Source organism: Heloderma suspectum, chromosome 6 (genome assembly GCF_057233095.1).
Source record: "Heloderma suspectum isolate Gila_16-S chromosome 6, 16-S_ref, whole genome shotgun sequence".
In the NCBI taxonomy this organism is placed as follows: domain Eukaryota; kingdom Metazoa; phylum Chordata; class Lepidosauria; order Squamata; family Helodermatidae; genus Heloderma; species Heloderma suspectum.
This window is the reverse complement of record NC_139463.1, coordinates 37160308-37174108: the sequence shown is the minus strand read 5'-3', so window position 1 is coordinate 37174108 and position 13801 is coordinate 37160308.

Sequence of the window (13801 nt, the reverse complement as noted above, 5' to 3'; positions counted from 1 at the left end):
TATGGAACTGGCTACCACAAGATGCTGTGATAGCCACCAACTTTGATAGTTTTAAAAGGGCATTAAACAAAGACATCGAGAGTAAAGCAATCAATGGCTACTAGTCATGATGGCTGTATGCTAGCTCCAGTATCAGAAGCAGTAAGCCTCTGAATACCTGTTGCTGGGAAACATGAGTGGTAGGGTGCCGTTGTACTTGCCTCCTACTTGTGGGCTTCCCAGGGACATCTGGTTGGCCACTGTGCGGAGAGAATGCTGGACTAGACAGACCTGTGGTCTGATTCAGCTTGGCTCTTCTCACGTTCCTGCATTCAGTCATGATCATCTCGTGTTTTGCTTTCAAAGTCCATGTTTCCATTTTTTGTCCAGCTTGAAAGAAGACCAGCACTGAACTTGACCCTTCCTTCTACTTGGGGTGTTCCCACCCATCCATTACTCAGTCTTTCCCCCGACCCCTGCACTATGCTGCTCACAGATCAGGTAGCCTACTTTGGAAAACCTTGATATAAACCACACTGCTGCCACAAATGAATCCAATCTGAAATCTTAAAAATATTACACAATTAAGTGAAAGAGCAGAATTGGCTGAACAGGGGAAATAAAAGTCTATATTTGAAACAGGCTTGTTGTACGGAGAGAGTATCGTAGCCTTTATTGCTAAGAACTGGTGAAGGGAGAGGGATGGCTGTTCCCCCCTCCAATCACTCTTCTTTTTTCTTTTTCTTTTAGTGGCATGTTAACCTTAAAAAATATGTTCTGAAGTTAAAGGAACAAGCTGTCGTTTTAGACAGGTGGTTCTTGTAAAGAGGTGATCTTTTACAGTGAAGTCTCGCAATGTCAGAGTTGCACGTCTCAGTGGAGATAAAGCTATAACGCAGGTGATGGTGCCATTTCTTCTGTTCTTTCTCATAGACTTTCAAAATCTCCAATCCAGGAGTGGGTTTTGGGAGGACCAGAGGATTAAGTGGGCTTTTGTTCCCTCCCCAATACATTTATGCAAGACACAGGCATTCCTTTACAGAATGAAAATACGTTTGCAAAGCAGCTTGGGAACAGCGAACTTCCGCTTTGGGTATGGACAGAAAACATTGAAATTTGGTTTTGGAATTGCTTATGAACAAATGGATTTTGCATCATAATTCTGGGATTTGGTGGGGGGCAAGTATCCAGAACAACCCCAAAGCTTGACATTTTGCTACCCAAGATGAGTTTTTCATAAGAATGGCTTAGGCACTCTCACTAACAAGGCAGAACAATCTACATCAGAGCCTCTGCAGGATCCAAAGCCCTGCCGGTGTAAAGTCAGTGGGGCAGAAGAGAAGGAGGAGTAGAATTTCCTCCTCCTCCTCCCCCAGGTGGCCCGCTCCAGGGCTGGTGTAGATCAGGAGCCAGGTTAGTTCTCTCTTGGTACCTATGGATCTGGGACTCCCTGTTATCATTGGAGGTTCTTTGTTGTCCTTTCAGCAGCAGGCAACAATATTTTTATTTAGGCAGGCTTTTGGCATACAAGCTGATCTGTTGCTGGAGGAGTTTTTAAATGGGTTGGTGCTACTTTTTAAAAAAAATTGCCATGTTTTTATTTATGTTTTTAATTCATTTTATTTTTATGATATGTTTTAATGAAGATGCTTTTAATCTGGATTTGTATTGTTAGACACCTTGTTAGTGCCATTCTTTGGCAGAAATGTGGGACAGAAATAAAATAAATACATAATAAAGAATGACTGTGGATTCACAGTCTCTGCCAGTATGCCCATTGACCTGCCCTTGGCATGGCTCCCAGGATGTTTACTGGCCTGCCCCGGCATGCGTCTGTTATTTCCTGGTCCAGCACTGGAGAGTTAAGAACTGTGGAGGTTTCTATGGAGACTGGGAGGGGGCACCCATGGCTGGATTCCCACCTCTCAGGGTGGACATCTTTCTGAGCCAGAGATCCAAAAAATCCCATGGCCCTTTGAACACCCTCCCAGGAACTCCCAGGAATTACAGCCTAGCTAACAAATAAATAATTCAAAATGGACTGAGAAACACATTGTTGTTGTTGTTGTTGTTGTTGTTGTTGGGACTGGCTCCTGTGGCTTGGGCAGAGGCCGTAGCTCAGGGGTAATGCACAGACTTTGCATGCCTAAGGTTTTAGGTTTAATCAGTGCAAGCTCCAGGTTTTTCAAGGCCCTTGGGCAAGATGCCCCCAATGGGCCTCCTCCCTCAATGGCTCTAGCTTCTCATTGCAATTGTCACCAGCTGCAATTGCTCCCCCTCCCTTTTCTCATCACTGCTACCACTTGCTTGCTTGCCAGGCAGAGAGCCAGGGAGCAAGTAGGCAGTGGCATCTACAGCTCCTCCTTCTCACTACCACCATTGTCTGGGCCAGAGTGAGAGGCAGGCGAAGAAGCTGGTTGCAATGGTGAAGAAGAGGAGCAACTCCAGGGCCTCTTTTCAGTTGGCCCCTGCTGCATGGAGCCCAACCATGCCTACCCTTGATGGCAGCCCTGAATTCAGTCCCTGGTATCTCCAAGTTAAATATATTCAGTTTGTGGATGCTGGGAAAGACCTGTACTGAGATTCTGGAAAGCCACCACAAGGGAAAGTCAACAATATTTGCCCTAGATGAACTCAATATAAAGCAGACTCATATAGAACCCTAGGTGCCTTTCTGCATGCAGAACATATTCAAGAGAAGGACTGTTTCTCACCTTTTTGCAAAAGAAAAGAACAGCTTACTGTGTGATCCTATGTATCCTACCCAGATGTAAAGGCCCATTGGGTTCAATGGAATTTACTCCCAGTGAAGTGCGTATGGGATTGCAGTTTAAATAACAAGTAGTACTTCTACTTGTGCAAGACCTTGCACAAGCAGAACCTGAAAAAAATGCTACAGAATGTGGCTTGGATCTAGACATAGCCATGCTTAGAGTAGACCCACTGAAACCAATGGGACTTTGGTATACCATGACTAATTTGCCCCATTGTTTTCAATGAGTCTCCTCTAAGCATGACTAAGTCTGGTTCCAACCCAGTACCTAGCGCTGCACTGTGCACATTTTTTCTACAGATGCAATAACTGTTTGCAGAACAGCCCTACTGGCTACTTCCTTTCTGTTCATGGTTCTTTGGATTCAACCCAGTGTTACTTACAAACAGTTGGCTTTGAAGAAGGAGATGATGCCTTGAAGGTGAGGAATAATTAGGGATGAATGAATCTGTCTCACTTTCTGTAACACTCACATTTTTTCACGGACAAGTTCATTCCATTCTGTTTCCGCATCAGTTGACAACATTTCTTTTAAAAGTTGTATGTGTTTTTGTACACAATTCCCTCTAATATACTCAACTTTTGCAAGCAAATTCTCCTAATATGGACTTTTTGGTGTGCTGTTTTCCCCAATGTACTCATTTTTGTATGCCATTTCTCCTAATTTATGCTTTTCTTGTAAGCATACTTTGATCAGAGAACTGCATTGCAAAATTTGGAGAAGCGCGAAAATCGAAGGATAATTGCATTCCGGTTGGTGTATTAGTTCAAGAAGTGTGAATTAGGTTGGTTGGTATTAAAACTAATTTCTCCCCCATTCCTAGGAATAACATACGACTCTTTGCTACAAGCACTGGGCCAAACTAAATGTTGATTAAAGCTTTATCTACTGTCCTGTGTGTGTGTCCCAGATTTGTATCAGAACTATGGTGCTCCAGGAAAGAAGGATTTAAGCTTCCCCCTGATCCATTTTTTTAAAAAGAAAAAAAGCCCCCATTGAGTCTGGTGGATATGTTTTTTTTCCCTTTTTGTTTTTAACTCCCCCACCGCTGGCAGGTGTATGTGTGCGAAATTTCGTGACAAAAATGGGTGGGGGAAAAGGTTAAATCGTCTTCTCCTGGAGTGCCATGGTCCCGATTCAAATTGGGGCTGTGCTTACAGGAGAGTAGAGGAAGCTAGCACACATAGCTTCACTGTGCACACTTTAACAAATGTTTCATTTGGCCCTTAAATTTCATAGATTTGTGTCATTGAAAACATAGACAAAAGGCTAGACAAGAGCTTCATGAGATCTATTTGCAGAAAATGCAGATGGGCTGTGGGACCATGCATGTATAACTCTCACCCAGCATACACATCCTGAATAGATACTTCAGCATGTTCAGTGTCACGGTCTGAAGAGGGTCTAAATGCATGTTCAGATGGATGAGCTTAGAATCCTTCCTGTAATCAGGAACCCTGTGCTATCAGGATTCCCGATGCTAGGTGCCTTCACTAGAACATATTTAGAACCACCCTTTGCCTTCCTGACCCTGCTCAGATTCCACAAAATCCAGTGCTATCTAGTGACTAAACCATGCAATGACTTTATCCACACACTGTTTATAAAGAATGGTTGTTTGTGGACCCAGACAATCTCATCCTCCATGTGATGGTTTGGGTCCATTTGTATGTGTGAGGTCAGAAGCTAGTCCCAGAGATTTCACAGTGTGGCAGTGGGTGGGGTGGAGGAAGAGATTTCTGGGTGTGTGAGGGTTAAAATCTTGGCAATTTTTAATGGCCCAGTCTTGGATATATTGAAAGTGAAATTGCAAAGAGAAAAAAAAGAGTGTACTTTAAGAACACTGAATGTGGTTATGTTTGGATATTTCATAATGACTATAGCAATATTATGAATGGAAATTAAGCAGTTACCCCCTTTTATAAGCAAAGGGATCTGCACCTTTGACATGCATACTTCATACTAGGGATGTCTGTCGCTGAGAAATCCAGTTCTTTTTTTGACTCAACGGAGTTCCACGGTGTGTACGAGCTGATTTGCATTTGTGAGCTGAACTGCGGGCTTTTCCCTGAACTCCAGGAACTTTTTTTGCACATTTTTTTCTACAGGTTCTGGAATTCGTGCAGATCTCTGTGTAATTTGTGCAGATTTTTGAGCAATTTGCACAAATATCTGATTGATTTGCACAAATTTGGCTGTAATTTGCATACATTCAGCCATAATTGGGGTAAATTGCTCAGAAATGTGCACGAATTGCTCAGAAATGTGCACAAATGTGGAACCTGCAGGGAAAAATGTGCAAATTTCCCAGAAAATCTGCAAACTGGCTCAACTCACTTCAGATCGAGTCAGTCACTGCAGTGGGAACTGGACCAAAGTCGGGGGGGAGGAACCTAGGAAAACCCATTGAATTCCATTCCATTCCATTCTATTCCATTCCATATAAACCCATTTGAATGGTTTATAGTAATAGTGGAGTGAACTATAGCTTTGTTCATATCTTCTCCATGTGTACATGAAACACATGGAGAAGGGGAGGAGCAGGTCTGACTTGCCCTAGACTCCACACACACTGTTGGCCCAGCCAGCACTATTGGCCCAACTCCATATGCACTGTTGGCATCCACAAAAGAGTGCCTCTGTGCATACAACTATAAATGAATGGGTGTGCCTTTGCAGATGTCATGCCAAGTCCAATGAAGAAAGGTCAAAGGTGATGGGTATAGTTCTCCTGGAGTAGAGATAATTTAGAAGTAGGGATGGGGAAGAAATGCATTCACTTCACATTTTAATGCAAACATGCCTACTTTTTCACTTTCAAACCCTTATGTGAACTGAAACTGAGCTATCCTTCAAAACGCAGACTTCTCTGAATTTTGCAATAGAAATCTCCAGTTAAAAAATCCATACCAAAAATGCATTATATTAGGGAAATTGCTTGTAAACAATGCACATATTAGGCAAAAATGCACCCCCAAATGTGCACAAAATAAGGGAAATGTGTGCAAAAATGTTTCTGAATTTTCATGCAAACTTAAAAAAACAAATAAATCTCAAAGTGCAGGATGAACCGAAATCAAGACTGGAGAAATTCTCAAAGTTTGAGGCAAATCGAACTCAAGATTGGACAAAGAAGGAACTGGGAGAATCCAAAATGGACAAATTTGCCCATCCCTATAAATTAGAGGCAATATAATGGACATCTTCAAATATCTGAATATTTGAAGGGCTACCACATGGACTCTGGAACAAACCTGTGCTCTGTTGCTCCAGAGCATAGGAGCCCAAACAAATTCAGCATACAAGAAAGGGGATTTCAAGGAAATGTTAGGAAGAACTTCCTAATGGCACAAACTGTTCGACAATGGAACAGACAGCCTTGCAAGGCTTTCTTTTGTTGGAGGTTTTTAATCAGAGGCTGGAGGGCCACCTGTCAGGGATGCAGTGGTAGTAGATTTCTGGCCTTAGCAGGGGGTTGGATTGAATGACCTCTGAGGTCCCTTCCAGTTCTATGGTTTTGTTCTGTGCTTACCTCAGGTACATCAAGGGATGCTGGAAGAGTGGCATGGTTCCACTCTCCCCTTCTCCACATGTTTAGTAGGTTTGAATGGAGCTAGTGCCTATGTAACTGTTAAGTTGTTTAGAAATATAGGTGCTTATGAGGAACGTGAACAATGAAGCTGCTTTCTTCTGGGTCAGATAATTGGTCTAGTGATCCCAACACTTCATTTGGCAACAGCTTTTGAGAGTCATGGATGGAGAGAGGTTTTTTCCCAGCCTTGCAACCCAGGATCCTTTTAACTGGAGATGTCTGGAATCGAACCTGGTGCCATTGACATATAAAATACATGCTCTTCCACTAAACCAGGGGTCTTGAACTTCTTCCAGCCTGATGGCCAAATTCCATTGCAGAGAAGTTCCTGGGGGCTGCATTCCAGTGATGTGTGGGGCCAAAGGCCAAAATGGGCAGGGCCCAAAATATCAAAAACACCAGCATATTTTAGCTTAACGTTCTTCTTGCCACTAGCTAAGCTTTAGGAGAGGCATTTCAACCTTTTAGAATGGAGAAAAATGGCACAAAAGCCTGGCGACCACCAAAATGATTGAACATAAGAACATCAGAAGAGCCCTGCTGGATCAGACCAAGGGTCCATCTAGTCCAGCATTCTGTTCACACAATGGCCAACAAGCTGTCGACAGGAAACCCACAAGCAGGACATGAGTGCTACAGCACCTTCCCACCCATATTCCCTAGCAACTGGTGTACACAGGCATACTGACTCTGATACTGGAAGTAGCACATAGCCATCAAGACCAGTAGCCATTGATGGCCTTATTTTCCTCAATGAATTTGTTCAATCCCCTTTGAAAGCCATCCAAATTGGCTGCCATCACAACATCTTGTTGAAGTGAATTCCATAGTTTAACTATGTGCTGTGGGAAGAGGTACTTCTTTTTCTTTCTCCTGAATCTCCTACCAATCAGCTTCATGGGATGACCCTGAGGTTCTAGTATTATGAGAGAGGGAGAAAAATGTCTGAAGAAGTCCTGTGTGAAGAAGTCCTGTGTGAAAATGGGTATAGAAGTATTTTCTTTTATCTGTCCTGAATCTCCCACCAATCAGTTTCATGGGATGACCCCAGGTTCTAGTATTATAGGAGAGGGAACAAAATGTGTCCCTATCCACTTTCTTCACACCATGCATGACTTTGTACACCTCTATCATGTCCCTCTTACTTACCATTTATCTAAGCTAATCAATCCCAATGCTGTTACCTTGCCTTATAGGGGAGTTGCTCCAGCCCCTTGATCACTTTAGCTGTCCTTTTCTGCACTTTTCCCAACTCCAATGCCCTTCTTTAGGTGTGGTGACCAGAACTGTAGATAGTATTCTAAGTATGGTCACACCATAGATTTGTGTAAGGGCAATATGATCTGGGAAGTTTTATTTTCAGTTCCTTTCCTAATTCTGCCCAACATGGACTTTACCTTTTTCACAGCAGCTGCTCACTGAGTCAACATCTTCATCGAGCTGTCCACCACAACCCTGAGATCTCTTTCTTGGCCGGTCACTGCTAGTTTGGTGGTTGGGGGAAAGGGAGTGGAGCCAGGGAAGGGTGTGTGACCATTTTGTGAACCCCAGAGGACTGGATTTGCACCCCAGTGCTAAACAATGACCCGTCCCACAAAACAAGTAAAACCTGGGGGGACTCCCCTGATCCTTATATGGTGCATCTGGAGACCACAATATCTGGGGATCCTGCCCATTGTATCTGTACAACAAACAACACTGGACAAGCCCCAGGAAGATGATGCAGGTGCACCAGTAAACTATTCATAGAATCATAGAATAGGAGGGTTGGAAGGGGCCTATAAGACCATCAAGTTCAACCCCCTGAGCAATGCAGGAATCCAGGTCAGAGCATCCCTGACAGATGGCTGTCCAGCTTCATCTTGAATGCCTCCAGTGTGGGAGAGCCCACCACCTCCCTGGGTAATTGGTTCCACTGTCATATTGCTCTAACAGCCAGGAAGTGTTTCCTGATGTTCAGCCGGAATCTGGCTTCTTGTAACTTGAGCCCATTATTCCATGTCCTGCACTCTGGGATGATCAAGAAGTGATCCTGGCCTTCCTCTCTGTGACAACCTTTCAAGTATTTATTTATGTATTTAATTTCTATACTGCCCAATAGCCGAAGCTCTCTGGGCGGTTCACAAAAATTAAAACCAAACACACAATAAAACAATTTAAAATATATAGAACATTAAAACCACAATTATCTCCCCTCAGTCTTCTCTTCTCAAGGCTAAACATGCCCAGTTCTTTCAGTCTCTCTTCATTGCAGGTAAACTGTATGCTGCAAACTGTATGCAATTCTGAAGGCTAAATTAAGCCCTTGATAATTGGATTCCCCCTCCTAAATATTTGATTCTGGCTCCTTGGATTTTGAAATATGCTCCCAGTCCAGTCTTACTGGGTGTCTCATAGGAGGCACGTATGCCTGTGTAACACTGCCTACAGATGCAAGCTGTAGAGGACATAAGCCCGGATATGGCTGCCACTGCCTATGTCTGTTGGGACTGTGTGGTTGAGCAGATAAGCCCCTGAAAACATTTGGTGTGAATTAGCCCTAACCTGCAATTGATTTGTGTCAGGTCTTGTCTTACAATCTGCCCTTGGTAGGTGATTCTGGGCTCTGCCTACCTACAGCCTCTTGGGTTATTCCTCTCTATGATGCCTTTACAAATAGAGATTACAGACAACTAAGCCAGGAAAATCCTTCAACCAGCCCTATGACACCTTCTTGTTACAAATTATATCATTCCTTTCTTTTTTCTTTTCAAAAGAATATTTATTTATTTATTTATTTATTTATTATTTCCAATACTTATGTACCACTCCACATCAAAAGATGTTGGAGCTGTGAACAACAAAAGCAAAAGAATAAAACACCACATTAAAACAGTGAAAATTTTTAAAAAGACAAGTTCCAAGTATTTTAGGTCTGTCACCCAAGTTAAGTCTGTCACCCAATTCCGGACATCTTAATTAATTTTATGAGGTTTGAGGACATCTTAATTAATTTTATGAGGTTTGATTAAATTTGCATCAATCTGGAGATGAAGGAAACAATACTTCTGAAGGGGAACACAGACACACACACTCTCTCTCTCTCACACACACACACACACACACACCTTGTTTAATTAAGGAAATCTTTCTAATTGTCCCAAAGGTTTTTTTTTTTTAACAACTAATCAACTAAGTGTGGCATTGATTGTCTTTTCAAGGAGTTGCAACCCTTGATATGAAAGATGTGATGAAATGTGTAATCGAAATGCTATCTTCACAAGACTTGTGATTAACTTTTTTCAGACTGGGAGACCAAATTCCGAGTTTGGAAAGGATCTCAGGGGCCACATTCCAGCTGTAGGCAAGGCTAATGGTACAGTGGGAGGAGCCAAGGACAGAGTGGGTGGGGAAAAAGCAAAGTGGGTGAGGCCAGATGTAAGTCATATCAATTTGGACACTTTCCCCCCAAGCATACAAAACAGTTTTGTGCGTGGCTGTGGGAATTGCTCATACTTAGTCTGACTGTAGTTCTCTTGTGAAATTTGGGCATACTTTGGAAAGGCCTATAACTAGGGATATACGAGAATTTTGTTTATGTTCACAAATCATCCAGAAATGTTATGTTTGCAATACCAAATGTGAGCGCAAGCAATAGAATGTTGATTGAGAAATGTTCACAAATTCATGTAAATTGTGGTTGCGTTCAAAAAATGCATGTTTTTACGCTTTAGTCAATGGGGGAAAAGTATGACTTTTGCAGAATATGCACAAGAATATGCATTTTCCATTCAAAATCTGCATGTTCCCCATTCGAACAAGCAGAAAAATAGATCAAAACCCAGCAAGGAGAAATGAGCTTGTGAAAGTGCAGTTTGGCAAATTTTGGTGAGCTCAAACACCACTGCTTCTTCTGATATGGTAACATATCGAAGAAAAGGGAAGACAACCCAGGCTAGATTGAGACATCCAGGACAATGGAACCAACGTGGGAGGCTTGGATTTCAATGGCTGAACATGTAAATTCACACCATTTCTTTTCTCACCATCCAAACACAGGGAGTCTCAGTTCAGACACGGCCATCCTCAGCTGGTCCATGTGGTCAAAAAGGACCAGTGTGGGAGCAGCAAGTTCTGTGTGGTCTGTACTGCTGGCTTCCATCAGTGAGGGCTGGATAGGAATGTACGAAAGTGACTTACCTTTCGCGGATTATGTTGATGGTGGGGGGGAGGCGTTCCATCCCTCCCCCCGGACTCCTCGATGGAGGGGGAGGCAATCCGTTCCTCCCCCCAGAATCCTCGATGGCCGGCTGTGCTCTGCGGCAGCTCCGCGGAGCAGCCAGCCAGGCCCAGCCCAGCCCAGAGCTGTCCGCAGCCGCATTTCCAGCCGTGGAGGGCTCTGGGGGGGAAAAAAAAAACCGCGTACACAAATGGCAGCGGCTATGGCCGCTGCCATTTGCGTTTCTTATTTTTGGCCGTCAGAATCTACGTAAATATTTATGTAGACTATGATGGCGAAAATAAAGGGGAATGCAAATAGCGTAGCAGGCGCTATTTGCGTCCCTTTTTGATTCACTGATTCACATTTTAGCCTACGTAAATCTTTAAATATTTATGTAGACTAAGACAGCCAAAAATCAGGAACGCAAATGGTGGCGGCCGTAGCCGCCGCCATTTGCGTATGCGGTATTTTTTTTTTTTAACCCACCCAGCCATGATAGGCGACGTAAAGATTTACATCACCTATCATGTCGTCTGTGAGTGTTTTTTTTAACCCAGCCATTATAGGCTATGTAAATCTTTACGCAGCCTATCACGTCTTTTTTTTTTAAACAAGACTGGAAATGGCGGCGGTGGCAGCCGGTCGGAAGACCAGCTGCCGGAGCTGCCGCCGCCGCCTGAAAGATCCACCCCAGGTAAGTCTTGTCCCAGGGGGGATCCGCGGGGGGTGGCGGGGGGGTGGCAGGCCGTTCTGCCACGGAGTTCGGGGGGCTGAATGCACTGGCATTCGGCCTTACTGAGATCAGTGGTGGAATTCTCTGCCATCCCTAGGGCTCGAATGTTCCAGGGACAAGGTCCTGCCTCTTGATGGGACACTGCCTGCCCACATGCCCTGTTATATGCTGGAGGTGATCTATGACGAGCACATGGCACACCGTGATGAGCACATGGCACAGCTGTTCTGGGTCTGTTCATTGCTTAAATGACAGGAGGGGGAGGGCACAGGGATGCCCACCTGCTACATCATGGGTAGGGAACCCTTTTCAGCCGATGGGACGTATCCCCTCATGTCTACCATTCTGGGGGCAGAATGCCTGGAGTGGGTGGAGCCACCCTCCCCCCTCTCTCTCTTTCTCTCTCTCTCTCTCTCTCTCTCACATACACACACACACACACACACACCCATTCATACACAGCCACACACATCAATTTTTACACATAACACATACACACACACACACACACAATCACCAGTTGCTGGGGAACATGGGCAGGAGGGTGCTCTTGCACTTGTTAGAAAAAGAGACTCCGTAACCTGTTGGTGCCTCAGTCACGTAAGAGCCCAAGTGGCGGGAAAAATGTAGGCGGAGCAAAAAGGGAACCATACTGATGCGCTCATGACTAACGGCTTGGTAAACTGATGTATTGACTGTTTATTGGCTATTGGCTTGGTAAGCTGATGTACTGACTGTCTCATTGGTTACTGGCAAGACCAATAGAAGTGATAAGATATAAAAGGCTCTTGCACATGTGACTCGGGGTCCAGACTGCTCTGCACCCATTTTGCAAAACCATCAATAAAATAGTGTTGGATCCACTGCTGCCTGCCTGGCATCCTTTTCTTCCAACCGAAAGCAAGAACTTTTTATCTAACACACTCATGTCCTGCTTGTGGGTTCCTGGTCGACAGCTAGTTGACCACTGTGTAAACAGAATGCTGGGCGAGAGATGGAATCATAGAATCATAGGACTGGAAGGGGCCTACAAGACCATCGAGGCCAACCCCCTGCTCAATGCAGGAAGCCCGATTCCCAGGCGGTCTCCCATCCAAGTACTAACCAGGGCTGACCCTGCTTAGCTTCTGAGATGTGCATCCAGCCCTTTGCTCGACATCATAGAATCATAGGGCTGGAAGGGGCCTACAAGACCATCGAGGCCAACCCCCTGCTCCATGCAGGAAGCCCAATTCCCAGGCGGTCTCCCATCCAATACAAACCAGGGCTGACCCTGCTTAGCTTCCGAGATCAGACAAGATCAGGCACATCCAGCCCTTTGCTTGGCCTGATCCATCATGGCTCTTCTGATGGTCCTGTCTTCTTATTCACACACACATGTACACATACACAAATCTAGGAAGAAGTCTCCCCTCCTCAGTTAGGAATTAAACCTCCCATTGGAGGTTTAGTTGAAAAAACAACAACAGCCTCACATTGGAGCCAGTGGAAGGCTTTGTTAAAAGCCCAATTGCAGTGCGTGTGTGATTTGAGGAGCTATATCAGAGGAGGGAAGTGCTAACATTCCCCCCCCATGCACTGTGCCCCTCCAGATGTTGCCCCATGAAGCAGTTAGACTCAATTGCCAGGTGGGGTGGTGGTGGTAGCACCAAGGAATGGGGGGGGGCTGTGTGCCAGATTTGTTGATTTCATTAAGAGCCCCTTATCTTTGCCCCCATAATCCAAACACTGGTTCGTTCCACTTCCCAGTTAGGGCTGGGGCATAGGTGAGCCAAGAGCTGGGAACCAGCCAATAGTCAGGACCAAAGAGTAAATCAGGTCTGAAGGACAAACCAGGAGGCAGAGTTGAGTAGCAAGCTAGAAATGGGGAGCAAAGAGTAAATCAGGACCACAGGAAAAACCAGGAGGCAGGACCAAAGAATAACCAAGGATGCAGGAACAGGCCAGAGATCAGGGAGGCCTTTTTGCTCTAACAGGGCTCAACGGAACAGGAACCCTTCTTTTAACTCCTTCCTGCCCAGAAGGATTTAACAGTCATAGGGAGAAACAGTAAGCAGTTTGGCACTGAAGACTGTTTTCTGACCAATTAAATTTCTGCCGAGATTCCTTTTGCTTAGTGAAGTTTTAAAGGACAGTATCCATCGGGGAACCCATTACAACCATGAGGGCTAACAACTTGGGAAAGGGCATTCTCATTCAATTCATGCTGCATGGCAGGGGAAAACAGAATGCAACTATAGCCTGCCTTCTGGTTTAGCCTGCTTGCCTCAAAAGCAGTTTTTTGTTTTGTTTGCTTTTGCTAAAGAGGATGCACCCCATCCAAAGAAGGGATTCTTCTAATTTTGGCTGGCTTTTCTCTCTTACCCCCCATTGTTTTTTTGGGGGGGATTTACACGAGGGCCTGGGGAGAAAAAGGAACAGTGTGCCTTTGAAATGTTGTTTGCCGAAGACAGTATATAGAGTCTCGGTTATTAACAGGCTCTCAAAAGACAGTTATTTTTGGAGCGGCCTCTGAGGAGGCA